The sequence below is a fragment of the Psammomys obesus genome, unplaced genomic scaffold (genome assembly GCF_907164565.1).
Source record: "Psammomys obesus unplaced genomic scaffold, mPsaObe1.curated_primary_1811, whole genome shotgun sequence".
Taxonomy (NCBI): Eukaryota; Metazoa; Chordata; class Mammalia; order Rodentia; family Muridae; genus Psammomys; species Psammomys obesus.
In genome coordinates, this window is record NW_026596225.1 from 85833 (window position 1) to 108821 (window position 22989).

The 22989-nt window shown below is 43.1% G+C and overlaps 1 protein-coding gene across 2 annotated transcripts in view; it reads left to right on the forward strand.

Moving 5' to 3' along the window:
• The first annotated feature begins 1680 nt into the window (after positions 1-1680).
• Positions 1681-22989, forward strand: part of Nim1k (NIM1 serine/threonine protein kinase) — a 48921-nt gene continuing 27612 nt past the window's right edge. Inside the window, exon 1 of one of the 2 annotated variants that reach the window (XM_055595819.1) lies at positions 1681-1834. The gene's annotated coding sequence lies outside the window, so the exon portion shown is untranslated. Of the gene's footprint in view, positions 1835-15682; positions 15743-22989 lie in introns of those variants that run through there. The other variant, XM_055595820.1, reaches the window with a different exon arrangement.

Consider the following 22989-nt stretch of genomic DNA (forward strand, 5'->3'; position numbering starts at 1 on the left):
AAATTGAAGACCACTGCTCTGGTATGACAGTTCAAAATAAATTGAGACTTCAAGGAGCTAGTGAAACATGATCTGGTAAGTACACCTGAGAAACAATTTCTGACCTACATTTTCCTTGCTCTGTGGACGCCTGGTTGTGAAGAGTTTTGCCACTGTGGCTGTATGTCTGGTCTGGGATGTGAGGGTCTAGGTTTCTGCACAATTTTCCTATAAAATCTTATCCCATGTACTGTCATGTTTCAAGACTCAAAGGGCCTTTTAAATATTTTTAAATATGATACCTTTTTATTTTATTGTTTTAGAAAGAAGACAGGATGGTGGCATGCACTACTTTAAGATTACTTTTTTTTTTTTAAGATGGAGAACCCTTATCATCAACTGACCAGGTTGGGGAAGCAATCTTTTCAGAGTGTGAAAGGCTTCCCGCTTGTGGTCAGTGCATAGAGCTGTCGAGGTTTTTTGTCTTGCCCTTGCTGCTCCTAAACCCTTAAAGGAGACCTCAGGAGGCAGCAGTAAGGTCTTGTCTAAATCTGGGATCCCCACTTCTTGGGTTGCAGTTCCAGTCCCAGCCCCAGCATTCCACAGCTTGTGGACCTCAAGCGAATCAAGTCTGTCTCTGCTTGTTTTCTTATCTGCTAAAACAGAGATGGTAACATCAGAGCCTACTCAGATTGCTATGAGGAGTTAGTCTGTGTAAGAGTATTTAATACAGTGTCTGGCAAGTAAGAAAAAAGAATCTTCCAGTCCCCCAATTTCTGCCTCATAACAATTTTGGATACAGAATATTTTTATTTCCGTAATTTTGTTCTGTCGTTCAAGGATACATGGGTAGGCCATTGAGAGAAAGTAGGCTCTTAGATCTAGCTCAGCTGTTAAACCATCCTTGAGACTTGCTAAATTAGCTGATTGATCTCTCTGAACTCGGCTTCCTCCGCTATTAAATAAAGCACGCTAACTCCAGGAATTATCTAATACGTTCTGTGGCATCTGAATCAAGTTTCCAGCCCCACACTCAATCCAGTGACTTGGCTTCCTAGTTTGTAAACTAGAAAAACAGTATTTGGCACCTACCAGCAGCCAAAGCATCACAGCAGAGAGTAGGCTGGCAACAAGGGGCTCACGACTACGCTGCACCACGGGGACTAGGCCCGCCATGTGCAAGGGATGCAGGCAGAGGGTGACAGGAGCCCTTCTTTCTGCAGCGCTTAAGCCCTGCCAGACTCACCCGGAGGAAGCTGTCGCGGTGCTCTGTCAAGTGCGAGCTCTGTTGGAAGGATTACAGGATGGTGTCACGATCACTTGGAGGGAGGGAGTGGGAAGGCTGCGTCCAGAGTGCACAGGGGCTGTTCCGGCAAGGTGTTAAGCTGACTGTGCTGTGTCTCTGCTTCCCATCCTCGCTCTAGGAGGGATCCTCTGTGCAGGAGGCCCAAACCCCCTCCCGGAAACTCTGCAGTGGGTGTCCCCCCTGCCACACAACTACACACTCCTCTCTCTTCCGCTCCTCCCTCCTGGCTGCCATAGAAACCGGGCTGCCAGATCCAGGCCCACGTCGCATCGCGGTGGCCATCCAGTCTCCTCTCCCTGCTCCCTAGAGCCGGCCTCCCGCTCGGGATTGGTCCTGTTCAGGACGCTGCTGGCACTCGGCTCTAGTGGCGGAGCCAGGCGCAGACAGGCAGCAGGGTTTGCCACAGCCCTGTGGGTCAGCTCAGCTGCCCGTCACAGATCTCAAAGCCACAGGAGGGACCCAGCCGTCTGCGCCCGGGACAGCCACGAGCCTGCCACTCTGCGCGCGTTGCCCGGCGCAGCGAGCTCCCCAGGCGGCCTGTCCACCGAGGTAAGCGGGGTATGTCTCCAGCGCCTGGGTCGCCTCAGCCTTGCCACCTCCAAGCTGCGATGTCCGTGGCTAGAAAGAGGCCCTTCTCCACGACCACAGGGAAGAAAGGGAGACCTAAGCTCTGGTCAGCGGTAGCCAAAAAGTGGGTTAGGAGAAGGTCAAGCGCTCCCAGGAACGTCCACCGGGTCGGTCAGCCCGTTGCCCCTGTGTGCGGTGCCTCGGTTGGGGTGCGGGTGCGCGCGTGCACCCCTTTTACCCTGTGCACTCACCCGTGTCTGTGTGCGCTTCCACACGTGAGCCGGAGGGCAGCCTGGCGTCCTACGTGCACACTCGGATTCTCTGAAGCACAGGAGCGAGGCACTAGCCCAAATCTGTTAGTTTGTAACTGAGGGCTGAGCACCTGCTTGACCTGGATTAGGAATGGACGTAATTTCTCACCGCTATGGCCCCGGGGAGTGGGTGGCATGAACCCTCAATGACACCACACACCAGAATCTTCCCAAGAAAAAGATGCTTCTTTGGGAAGACCCAACAAAGCAAGGAGAAACCTCATTTCTCTTCCCTGTTATCTCTGGGATTGTTATAATGGAGGTAGAGAGAGGACTTGGAGATATAACCAGGAAGAGACTTCAACAGGGACTTTAAAACGCCTTTTGCAGGCAGAACGCATTGGTCCCAATGGATAGTCCAAGAGATCCACTTTCCCTTTTCCCTCTCTTCCTCTTCTCCCTTGTTCCCTCCCTTCCCTTTCCAGCGCCCCCCAGCATGGTAGACAAGAGTGTTCTATGTTAAACCCCCCTCCCCCACCTCACTTCAAAATAAGGGCAAATGAATCACATCCTAAATGCTGCTCACCGAGTAACTCAGACAAGTTTGGAAGTTAAACAAATCGCGTTTGCACTTTGGGGCCTGGGGTACGAAAAGAGAACAAACAAAACCAGTCGAACTAAAATGTGTTCCAAGTTACGATTTCAAAACGGTATTTGTTTATTGTAATAGAGAGTTTTTTCAAAAAAATGTTTGAAAATCTGTATACACAAGTTTGCATCATCAGCATTCAGTGTGATTCACAGAAGCACTTCAGGAGATGGTTTCTGTTAGTGTTGCAAAAGCCCTTCTAATTTTTGGTTGTCATGGTAACTAAAGAGGCGCTCTGCTTTTAGAGAGACTGCCTGGCTGGAACCAGGAACTGTTGCTGAAGGGAACTCCCTTCAGATGTGCCGTCCCATCCCCACGGCAATAAACGAATTCACAAAAAAGATACGCTTCTTTTCCTTAGAGTAGCTAAACTCTAAGCCATGTCTCTGTGGGTTTTCCCCTCGTTTGCAGTCTGTTCTTCAGACCTTCCCTCTCGGACAAATGAGAGTAAGCACTGCTGCCCTCCAGCAAGTCAAATGGCCATCAGTCCTGAGGACTCAGCTCCCTTCCACACTCATTACACAAAGGACAGAGGGGCTGTGTGATGTTCAAGGAGTCCTGGCCTGGGACCAGACTGCCCTCTCCCTTAGCAGTTAAATTTGGAATTCTAATTAGCTTTCTAATTAGGAGCTGGAAAATGTAGGTGGGGGCCTGGCAGAGGCTACAGGGGAGAAAGCTGAGCCCAGCTCTCCACGATCGCGGTTTGGTGGGCTGTTGAATGTGCTTAGTAAAGCCTCATGCATTTATTTTTGGACTGACCACTGTTAAGTGGTCAGCCTGGGAAAGCCTTCAAGAAAGGCCTTTTTCTGTTAGGGAGAAATGTGTCTGGGATTTGGGGTTGAAGTTCGTGCTTTTTTTTATTTAAGCTGCATTTAAAATAAAGACAGGTTTGTATGAGTCTAAATTTCTCAGTCATGACTGCAAATAGGTTATAGAACTCCCTGCTATCTCACGTAGTCTTAGGGTTTTAGTTTTAAAAACTTAATTTGGGACACACAGTGGTACCACATTTTAAACACTTTCATCAGCAACTGTTGGTGCCTTTAAAAATATAATTCTTCAACAGTCACACTTTCTTTATTTCTAGATGTTGATCTCATGCATTGATAGCAAATGAACGGGAAATTTGAAATTTTGACACTTATCAAAAGGGGAAACACAAAGATGTTGTCTAAGTAGAATTGTAGTTTGTAGCAATATACAGAGCTTCATTTGGGGGGCTCTTAAAAACTAAACGACTTATATTCAGCCTCAAACTGTACCACTCTAGGATTAAAGAACCTTCGTGCATTGACTGATTTTCTAGAATTTGTTTTAAATCTCCAAAGAAAACATTCAAGTCACTTAATGATATAACAGCGCACAGCTGGAATAACCCTATTCTAGTTTTCAAGTTACTTTGAATAGCTTGAAGGATAGCTCAGCCACTGTGATACAGTCAAATAGGTGGGTAAGTTGCAGTCCAAAGACAAATGATTTCAGCTAACCACATGGATAATTAGAACAAAAATATAAGCCACCTGGCATGTTTGTGAAGCTGAGTATCAGTCAAAACCTAGAGAAAATCAGGGTGAGAAAGGGGACAGAGTACAGGTGGAGGTGGCAGAGTTTAGGACAGAGGGAAGAATAAAGCTGTAAAGAAAGTCTCAAGCTTTCTTTCATCTCACTTCATTAAGATGAAGTGAATGGGGATGAAGAGGGTTACAGAGAAGGAAGGCCAAGTTGATAACCGGAATCTGAAAAGGATTCTACTAGCTCTGTAGACCAGAGTGGCCTCAAAGAATCAAGAAGCTTGTCTCCTAAGATTGTTGGTTTTCCTAGTTTTTGTTTGTTTGGTTTTGTGTGTGTGTGTGTGTGTGTGTGTGTGTGTGTGTGTTTTCTTTTTTTTGAGACATGGTTTCTCTGTGTAACAACCCTAGCTGTCCATAGACCAGGCTGGCCTCAAACTCAGAGATACACTTGCCCCTACCTGTCGAGTACTGGGGTTAAAGCAGTAGGCCACCACTGCCCTGCAAGACTGTAATAATAGCAACACTCACACTCCCCATATATAACCACTGTCTGCTTTTAGCAGTTTGATCAGTTGCCATCCCTGTATTCTAACAACTATCTTATGCTGCTGGCTTTTTATTTATCTATTTTAGAAATAGCCTACTGAGCTACTCTTGGGTAAGGATTTAACTCTCTTGTTCCACTCCTTCCAACTTGCTTCCTCCATTTTTGTTTTCTTTGTTTGTTTGTTTTGCTATATAGTTTGTAGATGAAATTCAACTACATCCTCATTAGTAAAACCCTTTATCTAATGTCGATAAGGCATTAGACCAGGGAGATGGCTCAGTGGGCAAAAACTTGACAGCTAAGCCTGAGGACTTCAGTTCCAATTCCCAGAACTCACCTAAAAACCAGAACTGAGTATATACCCTGTGTGTCTTTCTGCTTCTGGGATACCTCACTCAGGATGATCTTTTCTAATTCCCACCATTTGCCTGCAAATTTCATGACTTCCTTGTTTTTAATTGCTGTGTAGTATTCCACTATGTAAATGTACCACAATTTCTGTATCCATTCCTCTGTTGAGGGACATCTGGGTTGTTTCCAGATTCTGGCTATTACAAATAAAGCTGCTGTGAACATGATTGAGCAAATTTGGGATATATGCCTCTACCAGCAATGAAGGAGGGTTCCCCTTTCTCCACATCCTCTCCAGCAGGTGTTGTCACTTGAGTTTTTGGTCTTAGCCATTCTGATGGGTGTAAGGTGAAATCTCAGGGTCGTTTTGATTTGGATTTCCCTGATGGCTAAGGATGTTGAGCATTTCTTTAAGTGTTTCTCTGCCATTCAGTATTCCTCTACAGAGAATTCTCTGTTTAGCTCTATTCCACATTTTTTTAATTGGATTACTTGATTTGTTGCTGTTTAACTTAACTCATAAGTAGATATTAGACATACAATATAAGATAAACATACTAAAATCTGTCTACCTAAAGAAGTTAAGCAAGAAGGAGGACCCTGGGTAAGATGTTCAAACCTCATTCAAAACAGCAAACAGGATAGACATCGGAAGATGGAGAAAACAGGGAACAAGACCAGAGTCTACCACAGAGGGCTTCTGAAAGACTCTATCCTTCAGGGTATCAAAGCAGATGCTGAGACTATAGCCAAACTTTGGGCAGAGTACAGGGAATCTTATGGAAGCAGGGGGAGATAGAAAGACCTGGACGGGACTAGAACCACAAGGAGAACAACAAAACCAAAAAATCTGAGCCCAGGGGTCTTTTCTGAGACTGATATTCCAACCAAGGACCATTATGGAGATAACCTAGAACCCCTGCACAGATGTAGCCCATGGCAGCCCAGTGTCCAAATGGGTTCCCTACTAAGGGGAACAGAGGCTGTCTCTGACATGAACTCAGTGACCAGCTCTTTGATCACTTCCCCCTCAGGGATGTAGCCTTGCCAGGTCACAGAGGAAGATGATACAGCCAGCCTTGATGAGACCTGATAGGCTAGGGCCAGATGGAAGGGGAGAAGGACCTCCCCTATCAGCAGACTGGGGATGGGGCATGGGAGTAGAAGAGGGAGGGGGCTACACTTGGATACAAAGTGAATAAATTGTAATAAATAAATAAGTGAAAAATAAAAGCCAGGACTGGTGGTATTCATGTTAGCAACCCCAGCAGTCCTAATGATGTGGAAGGCAGAATTTCCAGAAAGTTCTAAGTTCAGCTAGTCTACAACACACAGCACAATGGCAAAACAAGAGGCCTTGGAAGGTTCTCGAGAAACAACTGATTTAGTAGTCCCTTGACTTTCACAGATGCTTTGTGGCATGTTCTCTCTCTCTCTCTCTCTCTCTCTCTCTCTCTCAGCATGAAAGCTTCTATCAGCATCTAGTCTGGTGAAAAATAACTAAGCGTTTTATAGGACATTAGTCAAAGTAGCTAAAGCAGTCTTCAGATGTAGTTCAAGGATGGCTTTTAGAAGACAGGAATTGTTCTCAAAGATCACCAGCTATTGCTTGGGCAACCCGGATTTTAAGCAGGAGGATGGGAGACTGGAGAGAAAGAATTAGGGGTAAAGTCATGGTCTAGGACTGTGAAGAGAAATAGCTGTGGGGAGCAAAGGTCTTACCTAGACCATACTAAAGAATTCTGTCCTCAACATCTTTCATAAATTAAATCACAATTACATTAACTCTATTATTGAGCTTACATAGTTATGACTATGCAATAACTATTCACTGCCCATCCAAGTTGTGAACTGTGATTGTATTTTTTTTAGGACTTTTCCTCTCTATTTTGTATGATTTTTGGAGAAAACATTTAATTTTGTCATTTCTTTAGTTTTCAGGAACACATTACTACTTCTTGCCAAATATTCTACTGGCTGTGAAAACACCTCTTTTTGGTATGTTCCTCACGTTCAAATGCATCTGGCAAGCAATAGTTCTCTCCTGGCTTCCTCTCAGCCATGCAACACAGGGCTGTCAGTTCTTCAGGCCCAACCAGTTATTTAGCAGTTCCCATGCATGCTGGTGTTAGGAGAGATTCCCTATTCTCTCATCTCATTTTTCCCATTCTTAGTTTAGTGCCTGCTTTCTTGAAGCACTTGTTCTAATAGCTTAATTTAAAAACAACAACAACAACAAAACAGGTGGTGGTGGTGGACGCCTTTAATTCCAGCACTCAGGAGGCAAAAGCAGGCAAGTCTCTGAATTTGAGGACAGCCTGTACTACAGAGCAAGTTCTAGGACAGCCAGGGCTACACAGAGAAACCCTGTCTCAAAACAAAACAAACAAACAAAAAGACAAGTAAAACATTTTTATGTATATGAGTATTTTCCTGAATGTATGTCAGCACTATGTTCTTGTGTGCTGCCTGTGGAGGTCAGAAGGGTGCATCAGATCCCCTGAAAATGAGGTTACAGATGTTCAGAGCCACTATGTGGATGCTGGGAATCAAACCCAGGTCCTCTAGGAAAACAGACAGTATTTTTAATTCTGAGCCATCTCTCCAGTCCCTCTGTTGGTGGTTTCTTCTTCTTCTTCTTCTTCTTCTTCTTCTTCTTCTTCTTCTTCTTCTCCTCCTCCTCCTCCTCCTCCTCCTCCTCCTCCTCCTCCTTTTTCTTCTTCCTCCTCTTTCTGCTCTTCTTCTTTTCTTCTTTCTTCTTCCTCCTCTTCTTTTTCTTCTTCCTCTTCCTGATCCTCCTCCTCCTCTTCTTCTTCAAGGTTTATTTTTCTTGCTGATCTGTCTACTCACAAAGAAAAAGGACAAATTAAATTATTCTGATTTCAACTTCTAAAAGTCCAGGAATATACTTGGGTTATAAGAAACCATTATTCAGATAGTCTGCCTGGATCCTCACTCAGATTAATTTTGTATAGAGAAATTAAGATGACTCCAGAGAAAAACATGAAGGGACCACAAAGTAAATGCCTTTAGTCCAGCTGAGAAAAATTGCCATATGCTTTCTGCAGTAGGAAGACATTTCCTTAGTGATGAGGAAGGAAGGCCAGTGTGAAGAACATGGGCTAGGGATGAACTCAGTGGTGGAAAGCATCTGTCTGGTGTCCATGAGGCTTTGGATTTGATCCCCAGATTCACAGATAGACAGACAGACACACACACACACACACACACACACACACACACACACTACCACCATCACCACCACCAATAACAACAAAACAAAACACAACATATGCTGCATGGTCTTGTGGGAGGAAAGACTGACAAAGAGACTTATTTTAGCTACTGCAGTTGCAGTTTTCTGTGATCGTAGCTACCTAGGAAGCTAATGTATGAGATATCTTGCACCCAAGAGTTCAAGGTCAGCCTGGACAAAATTAAAAATGACACACTAAAGATTCTGAGCTCTTTTGCAGTGTTCAATGACCTAACAACATAGCTGGTCTAAAGACCAGAAATGCCATCTTCAGAGAGCCAAGGACCAGTTGTGTCCTCTTCAGAGAACCAAAGGTCAAGTTAACTGATCTGTTGCTAGGTTGTACCCTGAGATTTCCTTTACTGTTGTTTATAGCTATTATTATTTTGTTCATAAGGATGTTAGAAATTTTAAAAATTTATTATACTTTGTTTTAATTCATTCCCTTCCCCTTCCTCTTTCAAGTTCTCTGCTTACCACATAGGCATAGACAAAGCATTCAAGGAGAATGGCCTCACTTATTAGTTCTCTGGGGCTGCAACAGAGTTCTCAATCTCTTTAAACTGCTTATTTCAGCACAGTGGACAGTACAATCTCTGTGGTAGCTTGAATGAGAATGGTCCCTGCAAGTTTATATGTGTGACTGTTTGGTCCCTAGTTGATGGAACTGTTTTAGGAAGGATTAAGAGGTGTGGCCTTACTGGAGAAAGTGTGTCACTAAAGCATAGGCTTTGAGTTTCAAAGGCCAACCTCAAACCTAGTCTTTTTTTACTCTCTCTCTCTCTCTCTCTCTCTCTCTCATGTGTCTCCCTCTTTCTTTCCCTCTCTCCCTCCTTCTCCCATCCTCTCTCTGACCCCAACTTGTGGATAAGATGTAAGCTCTCAGCTACTGCACCAGAATCATGCTCCCTGCCATGATGGTCATGGACTACCCCTCTGAAACTGTAGGCAAGTCTCCAACTGGATGCATTCTTTCATAAGTCAGCTTGGTCATGGTGTCCTTTTGAGCAATAGGAGAATAACTTAGTCTCCATATTACAGAATTTGTTACAATGACTAGATCAATGGTATAAGAATATTTAACACAGTGTTTGGTATATAGAAAGTAATTAATAAAATATTAATTATTTACTTTCAATATTCACCACTCTTATAATGAATAAAAGGCTATCAATACCAACTTAGCCCCAGGTAATAGAATAACTACATCCAAATATTTACTCAAAAGTGCTAGTAATGTACATTCCTTTATAGAACCTCATATAGTATGCTTTATTTTTCTGTTAATTTTACTAGAATTCACTTGGCACTTACTATGTTTTTGCTTTCCTTAGATGCTAGAAAGTATTGAAGATATGAAACAGAGGGCTGGTTTTAGGCAGGTTGCACATAATTTATATGTGAATGTGTTCAGTGGGAGTATAGATAACTTAGCAATTAACATCAAATGAATAGAGTGGAGAAAATAATAAGAAAGTACTACCCCTGAGAGTTTGGAATAGTTTTTTTTTTTTTTAATGTTTAGAATCATCTAACTTACAAATAAGGATGCTTTGACTTCTTTCTTTCTTGTATCCCCTTGATGTCTTTTATCTGTCTTTTTGCCCTAGCATAGACTTTAAGCAGTAAACTGAACAGAAATGGAAAGAGAAATTCTTGTCTTGTTCCTAAAAGTAGTGGAAATGCTCTTGGTTTCTCTATATTTAGCATGATGTGGCTTCTTGTAAATTGCCTTTATTATACTGAGATATGTCTCCATATTCCTAGTCTCTGCAGGACTTTTATTATGAAGAGATGGATGTTAAATTGTGTCAAAGGTTTTTTTTTTTTCCTGCACCTAACAAAATGGTCATGTAATTTCTGTATGTGGTGGATTACATTTATTAATTTAAATATGTCGAACCATCTCTGCAAGTCTGGAATGAAGCTGATTTGATCATGGTGAGTAATCTTTTTGATGTGCTGTTGAATTTGTTTTGCAAGTATTTTATTGAGAATCTTAGCATATATGTTCATTAGAGAGGTTGGACTATAACTTTGTTTTTATTGGATCTTTGTTTTTTATATCAGATAATATTAGATATTGGCTTCATAAAAAAAAGTCTGGTAGAATTCTGTGCTATCTCCATCTGGTCCTGAGCTTTTTTTAGTTAGTGATTCTTAATTATTGCTTCTATCTCATTTGTTGTTATGAATCAAGAATCTCAACATAAGAGCTGATATGCTGAATCTGACAGAAGAGGAAGTAGGGAATACACTTGAATTTATATATTTGAACCAAATAGCACAGACCAACAATTGACAAACAGGACCACATGCTACTACAAATCTTCTGAATGGGAAAGGATACCTTATTCAATTGAAGAGGGAGCCTATAGAGTGGGAAAAAAATCTTTGTTAGTTAAACATCTGACAGAAGGCTAATATCTAGAACATAAAAAAAAACTAAAAAACTAAACACAAAGAAAATAATTCAATTACAAAATTAGGTATGGAAATAAACGGAGTTCTCAAAAGATGAAATAAAAATTGCTGAGAAACATTTTTTTTAATGTTAACATTTTTTTTTAAATGCTAGCATCCTTAATCATCAGGAAAGGGCAAATTAAGACCACTTTGAGATTTCACCACCACCACCCTTCCCGCCACAGTCAGAAGAGCTAATAGCCATAAAACAAATGACAACAAATGCTTCTCGAATGTGGGGAAATGGGAATATTTATTCACTGCTGACGGGAATGCAAACTAGTGTAGCCACTACAGAAATCAGTGTGCAGTTTCCTCAAAGAACTAGGAATAGATCTGCCATAAGATTCAACTACATCGTTCTTGATCTCTACATCCTACTATAGAGGTAGTCGCTCATCCATGTTCATTGCTGCTTGGTTCACAAAAGCCAGGAAATAAAAGCTCCAGTGCTAAGAATGGGTTATCTCTTTTTAAGTAGTTGGCCAGTGGGGTCCCACAGACCCCCAAATATTACAGGCAATTGCCACTGCTTTTGGCTACTCTTCAGAACTTGTAGGTAAGACTATTGCTGAAGGTACCACAGACTTGAGTCATAAAACACGGAGAACTAGGTGGGTATTGATCTGGAAGCTTCATCCTTACTGGGAAGCTTTCATAAAGCTGAAATGTGCTATGAACACTACAGAGGAGAAAAATAGTCAGTCCTACCCATCTGCAGATGTATGAGCTCTAGTAACAACTGTTCTGGTAGGAGAGGCCCTTAGGTGCAAGAGTGGCATGGGTGTTACCAGAGTAACATGGTTGGACTTGAGGCCTGCACGACGAGACAGAACCCATACATGGCACTGTTGTCAGGGCCAAGAGTCTGTGACTAGACAGCTCAGAGAACCCAATACTATTACTCTGCTAAATGAACATAGTCCTGAACAATCAGCCCTAACAATGTATTGCTATACCCACAAATTAGTACATCTCTCCACCCTCATCAGAGACGCTTCTCCTTGCATTAGGTGATGATTCACATTCAGGCCCACAAGTGTGTAACATGCAGAGAATAAGAGATTGTAGAATGCTCACTTCCAAAAGGGATGTCTATGTCGTATCCCTCCCCCAAGGTTCAGGGGAAATTCATGGAAGAGGTGGCAAAAAGACTGTAAGAGACAAAGGTGATGGAACAGTGTTTCCTGGACACAACAGGGCAGTTGCTGAACTCACAGTGATTGTGACAGGACCTGTGTACGCTCAAGCTGGATCAAATCCCAGCAAGGAGGTGGGGAGGTGGGAACAAATTCCCACCCCTGGCTGAAAAGCGATCGGCATTTGATAGCTGCTGGGAGAGCAATAGTCAGCTGGTTTTCTCAAAGAGGGTTGACCCACTAGGTCAACCAGGTCGCTCCTACTAGGTCACTCCAGGGCAGACTCCACACCCAGGCAGCAAATTTCATCAGAGATTTTTTTCGGAAGGGATGAATCCAGGGTTTGGGGGGAATGAATCCAGGGGTAGCTGCCTCTGCTCCTGGGAGGAGACAGCAGAGAACTGAACTGTAGGCAGGGCTTATATAGGATTTCTTAGAGGGCAGGGCTTTCCAGGGCGGGAGATGTCCAGAGTGAAGACTGGCGAATTTCAAGTTCTGAGCTCTGGGGAGCTCAGGGATTGGTGGGTTCTCCTGTTTAGGGACTGATGGGATTTTTCTTGTAGGGCAGGGTCTAAGCCTCTTCCAAGCCAGGGCTGGGAATGACAAATGACCCTTAGGACCATTAGGGAAGTCTGTGTGGGGACAGGGCTTGGTTGCTGGAGCTCCTCAGGAGTGGGGTCCATCTTCTTGCCTTGCTGTTTAAAGAGTTTACATGGTATACAATGTTTACAAAAGAAGTCCACAGCAGTGGAGGCTTTCCCTGCACTTGAGGTGAGGTGAATAGCCAAAGGAGGGGGGGCGGGTGGATTTAAAGGCTAAAAAAAGCAAGTGTGTTCCAGTTAGGAAAACTGAATTTGTAAAGGGGTCTGGCATGAAACCTTTGGAAACATTTTAGATAATGGAAGCAGATTTCAGAGCATTCTTTCAGACTAGGTATTTAAATAACAGTCTTTGGTCTTTGGAAAAAACAGATCGGGGATTCCTTGGGATCCTGGGCAGACACTGAGCTACTAGTGCTGTAGGAGTGGAACTTAACACACTGCTACTTTGTGTTGCTTTTGGCTCATCAGGAAAATATAAAACCAGAGACTTTAAGGAGCAGGAGGAAGGCCCAGACAAGTTCATGGGGGTGTGTGTTTGCAGAGCTGTTTGGAGAAGCTAAGAAGGGCAGAGAAGGTCTTTAAAACAGAGTGAAAATTATTTTATTTGTGCTTTAAAAATAGAGTTAAATCTGCTGGAAGTAACTAACATAGCACACCCTAAAAATAGAACCTAGCAAGAACTGAGACCTTTTCTTCTGTTAGTGCGGTGCAGTTGCTCTCCTCGGCAGCCCTCCACATGCTGGTTTGCAACACACTCTGATGCTCCAGCCTAAACGGTCCCTTAGGAACTCCCCACATGCAGTGTGCTTCCCAGGAAACCTTAGCCAGAGGACAGGCAGACATCTCAACCAACCCACAGTGCTTCAGAAAATTTCCACTAGACATGAGCTGCCCAGGGGCACTTCTAGCAAACATTCCCTTTTTTTTAGAGAAAGGCATAAAAGCGTTTAAAAATAGTTGGATGTTTTACAATTTGTTTTACCTTTTATTTTTTATTTTCGTCATAAAATAGTTCAGATAATAAAAATATTCTTATGAGAGAAATATCTATTTTCATACCTTCTGGGGGAGTCATGCCAACTTTAAACATACCAGTCCAACTCAAGTCAATTCAGTCAGCATCTAAGGACCCTTCCTGGAGCCTAGGTGCTCAGAAGCCGGAAAGAACTAAGCTAGAGCACCAGCTGGGCAGAAACCCATGTGCATCAGGAAGGTGAAGAGTGGAAAGAAAACAGCATCGTGGAGACAACAGAGGCAGCACTGACTTCTCCTTAGGTCATCCAGAAGAGCTGAGGAAAGTAAGAATGAGAAGAAAAGGGGGAGGAACATTAAAACAGATGTCAACACTTGAAGGCCAACCACTAGATGGTTAAGAAAGATAACTTGCAAAACTAGGATTTACAAGAAAATTTGTGCTTAGCATAGAACTAAAAGTGTAATAAACCACTTAATCTATCAGCTCTAGAAACAAGTTTCAAGCTCCTCTGATAGGCCAGGCATGTTTAGATAAAGGATAAGATGTCATTCCTGCTCACACCCCTGAATCAATGTAAAAATGTCCATACAGAAATCACACCACAGACAATTGTTGAGAAGGGGCACAGCGAGCACTCTGGGAACACCCCAGAGTTATGCGGTCTAAGAAGTAAATGATATAAAAGTCTACAAATTGGACCTGCTGAAGTGGTTCTATGTGTAAGGCCACCAAGCCTGAAGACCCCACTTCAATCCCGAGACCCATATGTTGTCTTCTGACCTCCATTTGCACATACTGGCATGTGTGTCTCCCCAACACATACACAGCGAGCTAGTAAACATAAAAAGAATTTTAAAAAAATCTGCATTTTGTAATGATCATATAGGTAGTTTTCTGCGGAATAAACTTAAAATGAGTGCAATAAGAAGGAGGCAGCTGTTTTAGCAGCTGTTTTGACCAACTAGATGCAGCGTAGGTTTAAGCCTGACAGGCTTTCATGGTCTCTGGAAAAACAGCCCAGTAGGAGAATGTGTGTTTATTGTACATGAAGCTGTGGCATCCCTCAATCCTTGCTATCTCAAAGAAAGAAAGAAAAAAAAAGCGTATAGATGCCGTCGTCCTTACCATACCTCACATGCAATCAACAATTCAAATAAAGCTAATGCATAGCACTGCTTTCTTTCACTGTAACAAAGAGCAAGACAATCAAGTCAGAAGATGAATGGTTTACAGTGGCTCACAGTTTTAGTGGTTCTAATATTCATGATCTCCTGGCCTTAGCGGTTTTGAACCCGTGGTGAGCAGCAGCACATCATAGTGAGAAAAGTGTAGTGCAGCAAAACCACTTGCTCTTGATCAGGGAACAAAGAGAGGAAGAGAAAAGGGCTGAAGTTTTGCAATCCTCTTTGGAGACACACCACGAACTGTATCACTAGCCGTAAAACAAATTAATGAACCCAGTTATATTTCTACGGTTATTTAAAAGCACTGAAGCTATCCATCAAGTGTCAGAAAATCTTAAGACTTTTCTCTCTCCACTTAAAGTCCTCAGAGCCTACTGATACGTTCATATGAATGAGTCTCCATCTGTTGTAGAATCTAGCCCTGCCCTGTGAAGGCAGCTAGTTGGGGCGTGGCTATATAATAGGACCAGGGGATGAAAAGCTTTGGGATTTGCAGGACCAGGTGAGAGGAAAAGACAAGCGCAGGGCAGCATCTGGGTCTCCTGTTTCTCCCTCTCATCACTCCTGTGGCAGGAGCTCCTCACTGCAGACAACTTGCCATTCTCTGACAAAACTACAGGGACTCCCCATCCTTTGCACTCCAAAACAGCCTTTTCTCAGGAGCCCAGAATAAGCCCCCATAGTTCCTAGAGCCCTAAAGCACATGGGTGGCACAACAGTGACACAGTGACATCAGCACAGCCCCAGCCAAGGCTTCCCTCAGACATGACTCAGAATAGAACAGCCAGCGGGTCCACACTTTATATCCTCTGTTTCTTTTCTTCCTTCTTTTAGTGACCCCCCCCCCATGCAAAAGTAAAGGAAAGTTTTGTGGCCACCCCACCCTGGGATAATGAGTCAGAGACAAAGAGGAGAGTCCACAGCCTGATGGAGACACAGCTTTTTCCCACTGGTTAATGTAAGTGAGACACTTGCTATCTCTCGACCTAACTTCTGGGAACAGTCTTCGAGGCTAAATGCAGTTCTGAGTTTGCTCCTGAATATTCTAGAACACCAAGGACTCCTTGTGTGAGCGCACTGTCATGGTCATGAGTCTAGTGTTGGTTACACTTGTGTCAGGTTGTGCAAATCCTAACTTCAAGAGAAAACAAATTTAGAAAGCCTACCAGATGTACTCCTAATTATAGTTTTGGCTCTCTCTCATTGTTTCTGCAGGCCCAGTGGAGAGCACAGAAGCACACAAATGCTATCTATCTATCTATCTATCTATCTATCTATCTATCTATCTATCTATCTACACAGACAGGCAGACAGACAGACAGGGTTTGTTTCCTGTGTAGCTCTATCCTGGAACTATGTAGATCAGGCTGGCCTGAAAAATCACAGAGATCCACCCTCCTCTGCCTCTGAACTGCTGAGATTAGAGGCATGCACCACTACAGCTGGCTCCATTTATTTCTAACCAATAATATTTGCATACTCTACAGTCAACTGGAAATTATGCCACTTGACACATGTTGTACCTGCTATCCCTTTCTTGTTCATCTATTTCTTAGATTGAAAACTTGCCTTTTTTGAGTTTTGGAGTCCATCATCCCAGGCAGGTGGGACAGGTTATTGTATTAGACTTAAGTTACTTTTATACACATGGTCTTCAGAGAAGGAAACATTCTCAGATAGCAATAGAGATAAATGTATATATATTTGCTTATTTATTTATTTATTTATTTATTTATTTATTTATTTATTTTTATTTTATTTTATTTTATTTTGCACCTAGGCCATTTTAAAATCAAAATCTCCTTCCCCTGCATCCTGACAGGAGTCAAGCTCTCACTCACTCCTCACTCAGGCACACCACAGACACCCTGGCTTTTCTTGCCTTATGCACAGATCTGCATGTAAATGAATAGCTGCTACTATCTAAGGTCCTCAGAAATTGCCCATTTCACAGACTGCATGGTTTTCACTTCGCACACTCCCTAGCTTCACAATTCTAGTTAAGAAATGCCAGGCCGAAGCAGCATAGGGTGAAGGTGGGAGGGGTGAGCCGAGACTCCCGACCCCCTGAAAGCCAGTGCCTGCCTCGGAGACTTGCCAGGTCGTCCTGAGATGGCTTTGCATTTAAATAATGATCAGTCTCCAGAGCTCTGAGCTCCGCTCTGAGAGTTGAGAGATCTTCATTATCTACTTGCATTTGCCTCCTTAGGGAAATTTCTTCAGTCAGAAAAACAGGTCAATTAGCAAGCTCCACCAAGCAGTAATTCTAAGGAGCTGGCTGGAAAGCCTCCTGGCTCCCTGCTCTTAAACTTAGCAAGCTCCACCAAGCAGTAATTCTAAGGAGCAGGCTGGAAAGCCTCCTGGCTCCCTAGCTCTCCAACAGCGTGTAATCACTTTAGTCAGGAGTAGGTGGGAGGATCATGCGCTTTGACGTGATTCATGCTCTTCAGTGGATTTGTATCACGTGCTGCCTTCTTGAAGTTGTAAGGCCAGCTTTTGACATGCTTTCTCATTCTCAGTCCAGCACGGCTGCCTGTGCCTATGTGAGTTCTAGGTGTCCTGCATCCTCAAAGGTTTTCTGTTTCCCGGGAACAGTATTTAAAAGTAGCGTATACTTTTGTTCCTGGTATACATACTCATAGGTATAAACCTATGAACAAATGTGTATATTCTCTTTTCATTTTTCTAATTGAGCAGTGTTTTAAAACTATAGATTCTTTGGCTTATACGAGCAAAATAGTGTTTGGTTTGTTTGTGTTTTGTTTTGTTTTCAGAAGACATCAGGAATATTTTTCTGTGAGATGAGTTGAGAGAATATATAGAAATGAGGGTTTGCCTCTATGTCTGCTCAAGGCTGTTCCTAAGTGGGAATTGAGCTATGCACACCAAGAACACGCAGAAGTAGCCTTTCTGTGTGAAGCACCGGATTTCTAAGTCTGAAAATCTCTTGCTTCATCCTCCAAGATCTGTACTAACCACAGGATGTATCATTCACTCACAAACATCTATCAAGCACACAAGATACTCCCTTCCCTGTAGGAGCTCTCTACCTGGAGGGAATCTCTTCCCTCTTACCCCTACTCTGTCCCCCACTCCCAAATCGCAACCACTTAAGTCTTCTGCGTGTCTGTATCTAATCAGGACCTGCTGGAGTCTGTTCATTAATGTCTGCATGGATAGCATTATTCACTCCTGTAGGGAGAAGAGCAAAGCTAAGAGCTTTTCCTCATACTCAGGGCTTGTAATAATACTCAAGTCTACACTTGCTAACTCTTCTCATCTGTCTTTCTCTTTTTGTTTTCCTTTTTCTCCTTCTCTTTCTCTCCCTCCTTTCTCCCCTCCCCCCCCTCCCCTTCCTTTCTTTTTCTTCTCCTCCCCTTTTCCTTTTTCCTTTCCTTTCTTTCTCTCTTCTCCCTCTCCTCTCTCTTCTCCTCTCCTTTCTCTCCTCCCCTCCCCTCCCCACTCCCTCTCCTCTCCCTCTCTTCTCTCTCCTCTCCTCCCCTCCCCTCCCCTTTCCTTTCCTTTTGAACATGACCTTATGAAGTTCCCAATTCAGGCCTTGAATTTATAGCCTGCCTCAGCCTCCTGAGTAGCTGAGATCACAGGTCTTTACCAATAAACCTAGTTTCAGTTTCTTTAAAAGACACAAAATTGCTGGGGATGTAGCTCAATTGGTAGATTATTTTCCTAACATACATGAGGCCCTGGCTTAGTACCCAGCACCACACAGACTGAGCACTGCAGTGCACTCCTGTTATGCCAGCATTCTAAGGAAGTCAGGGTAAAAAGATTTTCAATGTCATTCTTGGCCACATGGCAACTTCCAGGCCAGCATGGATACATGAGACCCTGTCTCACAACCACATACACAAAATTATGAAAAAATAATTAAAGCAATGATTTATTATATTTAAGCACATAGACATAACACATATTAACAGATAACAAATAGGATGGAAAGAGGGCGGCTACAAAGGGAGGGACAATTTATAGGTATCACTGCAGTTAGAAATGTAAAGCAACTTCTGATAAGTTACAGTATTTTACAGTACACTGTTGAGCAACAGTTGTAATAAGTAGAAAATTAATAATCTACTTTAAAATTTTTTAAATATTTGTTTTAAGTGTGTGTGTGTGCGCGCATACGTGTGTATATGTGTGTGTATGTATGTGTGTGTGTATATGTGTATGTATGTGTGTGTGTGTATGTGTGTGTATGTATGTGTGGTGTGTGTGGGGGTGTATATGTGTGTGTGGTGTGTGTGTGTGTGTATGTGTGTGTGGTGTGTGTGTGTGTGTATATGTGTATTTATGTGTGTGTGTATGTGTGTGTATATGTGTGTGTGTATATGTGTATGTATGTGTGGTGTGGGTGTGGGTGTATATGTGTGTGTGTGTGGTGTGTGTGTGGTGTGTGTGTATGTGTGTATATGTGTATTTATGTGTGTGTGTGTATGTGTGTGGGGTGTGTGTGTGTGTGTGTGTGTGTGTGTGTGTGTACGCACTCGAGTACATGAGTGAAGACGCCCTCAGAGGCCAGGAGAGGTATTCGATCCTCTGGATCTGAAAGCACAGGTTGCTGTGGTTGTGACCCACCCAACGTGGGTGCTGGGAACTGAACTTGGGTCCCCTGAAAGAGCAGCAGGTGCTTAACTGCTGAGCCATCTCTTTAGGCTCCATATAACCAATTTTAAAACAAACAAAAGATCTCAATAGACAATTATCCAAATAAAATACACAAGTGTCTCGTGGCCTTTTACCTTAGCTGATCCCCTTGAAACACAATGCATTTGTATAATTTAACTGTCTTCATGTAGACATGATATCTGATATCTGTCTTAGCCAGTTTCCACACTAGAGACACAGGATGCATTTCAGGCATTAGCATTGGTACCTGATGTTCTCACCTCAGTCATGGATTGATTGCCCATGCTAAACTGCACAGTGGATGTCCAGGACATTGGGTTCTCAGGGTTAACCTTCCTTAGAAGAGAGAACCAATGGCCCATGCTAGATAGCTAACAAATGTCTGTTAGCAGAACAAATGAGAGTGTTTATGAAGAACTGAAAATAAACTGATCAGTACGTTGATCATCAGTAAGAATTCCACCTGGATTCTTCAGCCAGAATGATCCGAGGCAGGTTATTTAACAGGGCTTTTCTATACATCAGCTTCTGGTTTTGGAGGAGATAAATTAGTACGGAAGACCCTAGAGATAAGCCTGGTGATGGTGGTGCACACCTTTAATCCCAGCACTCAGGAGGCAGAGGAAGATGGATCTCCGTAAATTTGAGGCTAGCTTGTTCTACAAAGTGAATTTCAGGACAGGCAAAACTACACAGAGAAACCCTATCTCAAAAAAAAAAAAAAAAAAAAAATTAAAGTGTAAAATTAAAAAAAGCAGCAATTAAAAATAATCATACTGAAGACTCACTATTTTACACCCTCTGCCCAGATCACCTGGCTGTGGGAAGGAGCACCAGGCTGCCCCATTGCCAACAAAATCTTAAGGAAGCCGTTTTCTTGGGAGTGAGTACTCTGTTTTACTTGGCCTGAGGCTCCTCTCGAGGAACGATGCTGTCAACACAAATGAGTAACAACAAGCTGGACAGCTACACCACCACCCAGCATCACTACCCCAGAGAGGAGGCCAGGCATGATGGCTTGCGTCTTTAATCCCAGCATCAAGGAGGCCAAGGCAGGTGGCTCTCTGTGAGTTCTAAGCCAGCCAGGACCCTTTCACAAAACAAAACAACCCAGACTCAGAGGGGATCCACCACTACTTATCCTCATTGCCTCCAAAATAAGAGGCAGTGACAGACATAATCTAATCAGATAGTCATATCTTATAGCTCCTAGGTGAGGATATTTTTGAGAGTAAAAGACAAAGTGACACTAATGACTCAGGAAACCTCTAGGGAGGTCTCTGGCAAGCCTAAGTGTATGGGTATGTGCCACAGCCAAAAGAAGTTTCAAGTGTGCACCATCAGTTCAACCCTTTTCTCCTTTTTAACCCCTTCCTTTGAAGGTTATAGACACTCCTCCCTGGGATGGGGAGGGATGGAGTTGTTTGTCTTCCATTTGCAAGGTATTGAGTTTGAGCCCTGGCACTAACAACAACAACAACAAAAAACTCCCTTCAAGTCCTGTAAAATCTAGGTTGATCTCCTTTAGCTTTGTCTTGATTTGTTGGATAACACCGGCATCGGCATTTCCTTGAGCTTCAGTCCTGAATTTTTTTTTTTTTTTTTTGAGACAGTATTTCTCTGTGTAGCCCTGGCTGTCCTGGAACTTGCTCTGTAGACCAGGCTGGCCTTGAACTCATAGAGATCCACCTGCCTCTGCCAACCCCATCATCGCCCAAACTCTGACCCCTAACCCCAAGCACTGAGATTAAAGGTATGAGTCACCAATAAATATTTTAAAAGATTTATCTTCCCACATCAAATTGACTTGGTACCTTGTTAGAAAAATTAATGTGTGAGTCAGTTTCTGAATTCTATATTAATCTATTTATCTTGTTTAGCCTTGAAACTGTGCTGGCTAGTTTTTATGTGACTTGACACAGACTAGAGTCATTTGAGAAAAAGGAACCCCAATTTAGAAAATACCCCCACTAGATCCACCTATGGGCATTTTATTTTTTTATTTATGGTAGATATGGGTGGGTCCATCCTACAAAGAGAGGTGTCACCCCTGGGTGGTATAACAAAGCAGGCTGAAGGAGCAGCCAGGAAGCACCATTCTGCCAAGGCCTCTGCTTCAGTTCCTGTCTACAGCTCCCTCCCTCAAGTTCCTGCTCTGACTTCCCTGGAAAATGGGATGTAAGCTATGAGATCAAATGAACCCTTTCTTCCCCAAGCTGCTTTTGGTCCTGGTGTTCTATCATAGCAGTAGACACTCAGCGAAGACACACTGTCTAGATTACTGTAGTTCTTGAGAAGGAAGTCTAAATAAGTCAAAAGCAGCTGCTACCCTTAAGAAGTGTATGATCTGATTGGAGAGGCAATCTAACTTTCCAAAGCAGTGAAGGAAACCATACTCCTGCCTTCAGGTGTTAGAAGTACAAAAGAGACTTCCGTTTGGTTTGTGGTGAGTGGGAAAGCTCCCTGAAAGTGTAAACACTGAAATCAGATGAGAATTCACACACACACACACACACACACACACACACACACACACACACACACGCACACACACGCACGGGCGCAAGTGCTCACTCTATCTGCATGTACACCTGCATGCCAGAAGAGGGCATCAGATGGTATTATAGATGATTGTGAGCCACCATGCAGTTTCTGGGAATTGAACTCAGAACCTCTGAAAGAGCAGACAGTGCTCTTAACCACCGAGCCATCTTGCCAGCCCACCTTTTAAGCTTTTACTGTGAATAAAATGGAGAGCTATCAAAGGGTTTTAAGAAGTGACCTGATTTGATGTCTTCTAGAAGGATCTTTCTGGATACTTTGTTTGAAATTTCTAGGGGGGTCCTGGGCATGCAGGGACAAAAAAAGAGCTATGTGTCCGTACAATTTTTACATTTAAATTTATTTATTTTGTGTGTATTTATGAGGGAACTGTTAAGTTTGCTGACAAGTGACTTGAGCCACTGAGCTACCTCACCCGTGGGTTAAAGAACTAACCAAAAGCTGGTGGTGGCTTGGGCTAGGTGGCAAGTGGCTATGTTCTGGTTATTCCCTGACAGAAGGCCAATAGGACTGGCTGACAGACTAAATATGGAAAGAGAGAATAGAGGCGTCATTGTCTATGGGGAGAGTAGAAGGATGTGCTGCCATTCACCAAATGTGACAAATGGAAAGAAGAAAGAAAGAAAGAAAGAAAGAAAGAAAGAAAGAAAGAAAGAAAGGAAGGAAGAAAGAAAGAAAGAAAGAAAGAAAGACAGTCATTCTCCGCCTAATCTAAATATAGACCTTACTCCCTGATGTCTAGGCAAGTCCTCATTAGGAAGATGTAACGGATGATGGAGCAAAGTGCACATGCCATCTGAGTTGTCAGTATGCTGTTCTCAGGGTAAAGTCAGAAGCACTGTGGGGATGGACTGTCACCCAGTGAATGAGTCTGCTGTCAAGGACAACTTGGGAGGAGGCTTGTTCCACTCAAACAATTGGAAGAAATAAACAGGCAAAGACCAGATCCTGGTACATAGATCTCGTGTCATCAGCTAGTAGCAGATTAAAACATGA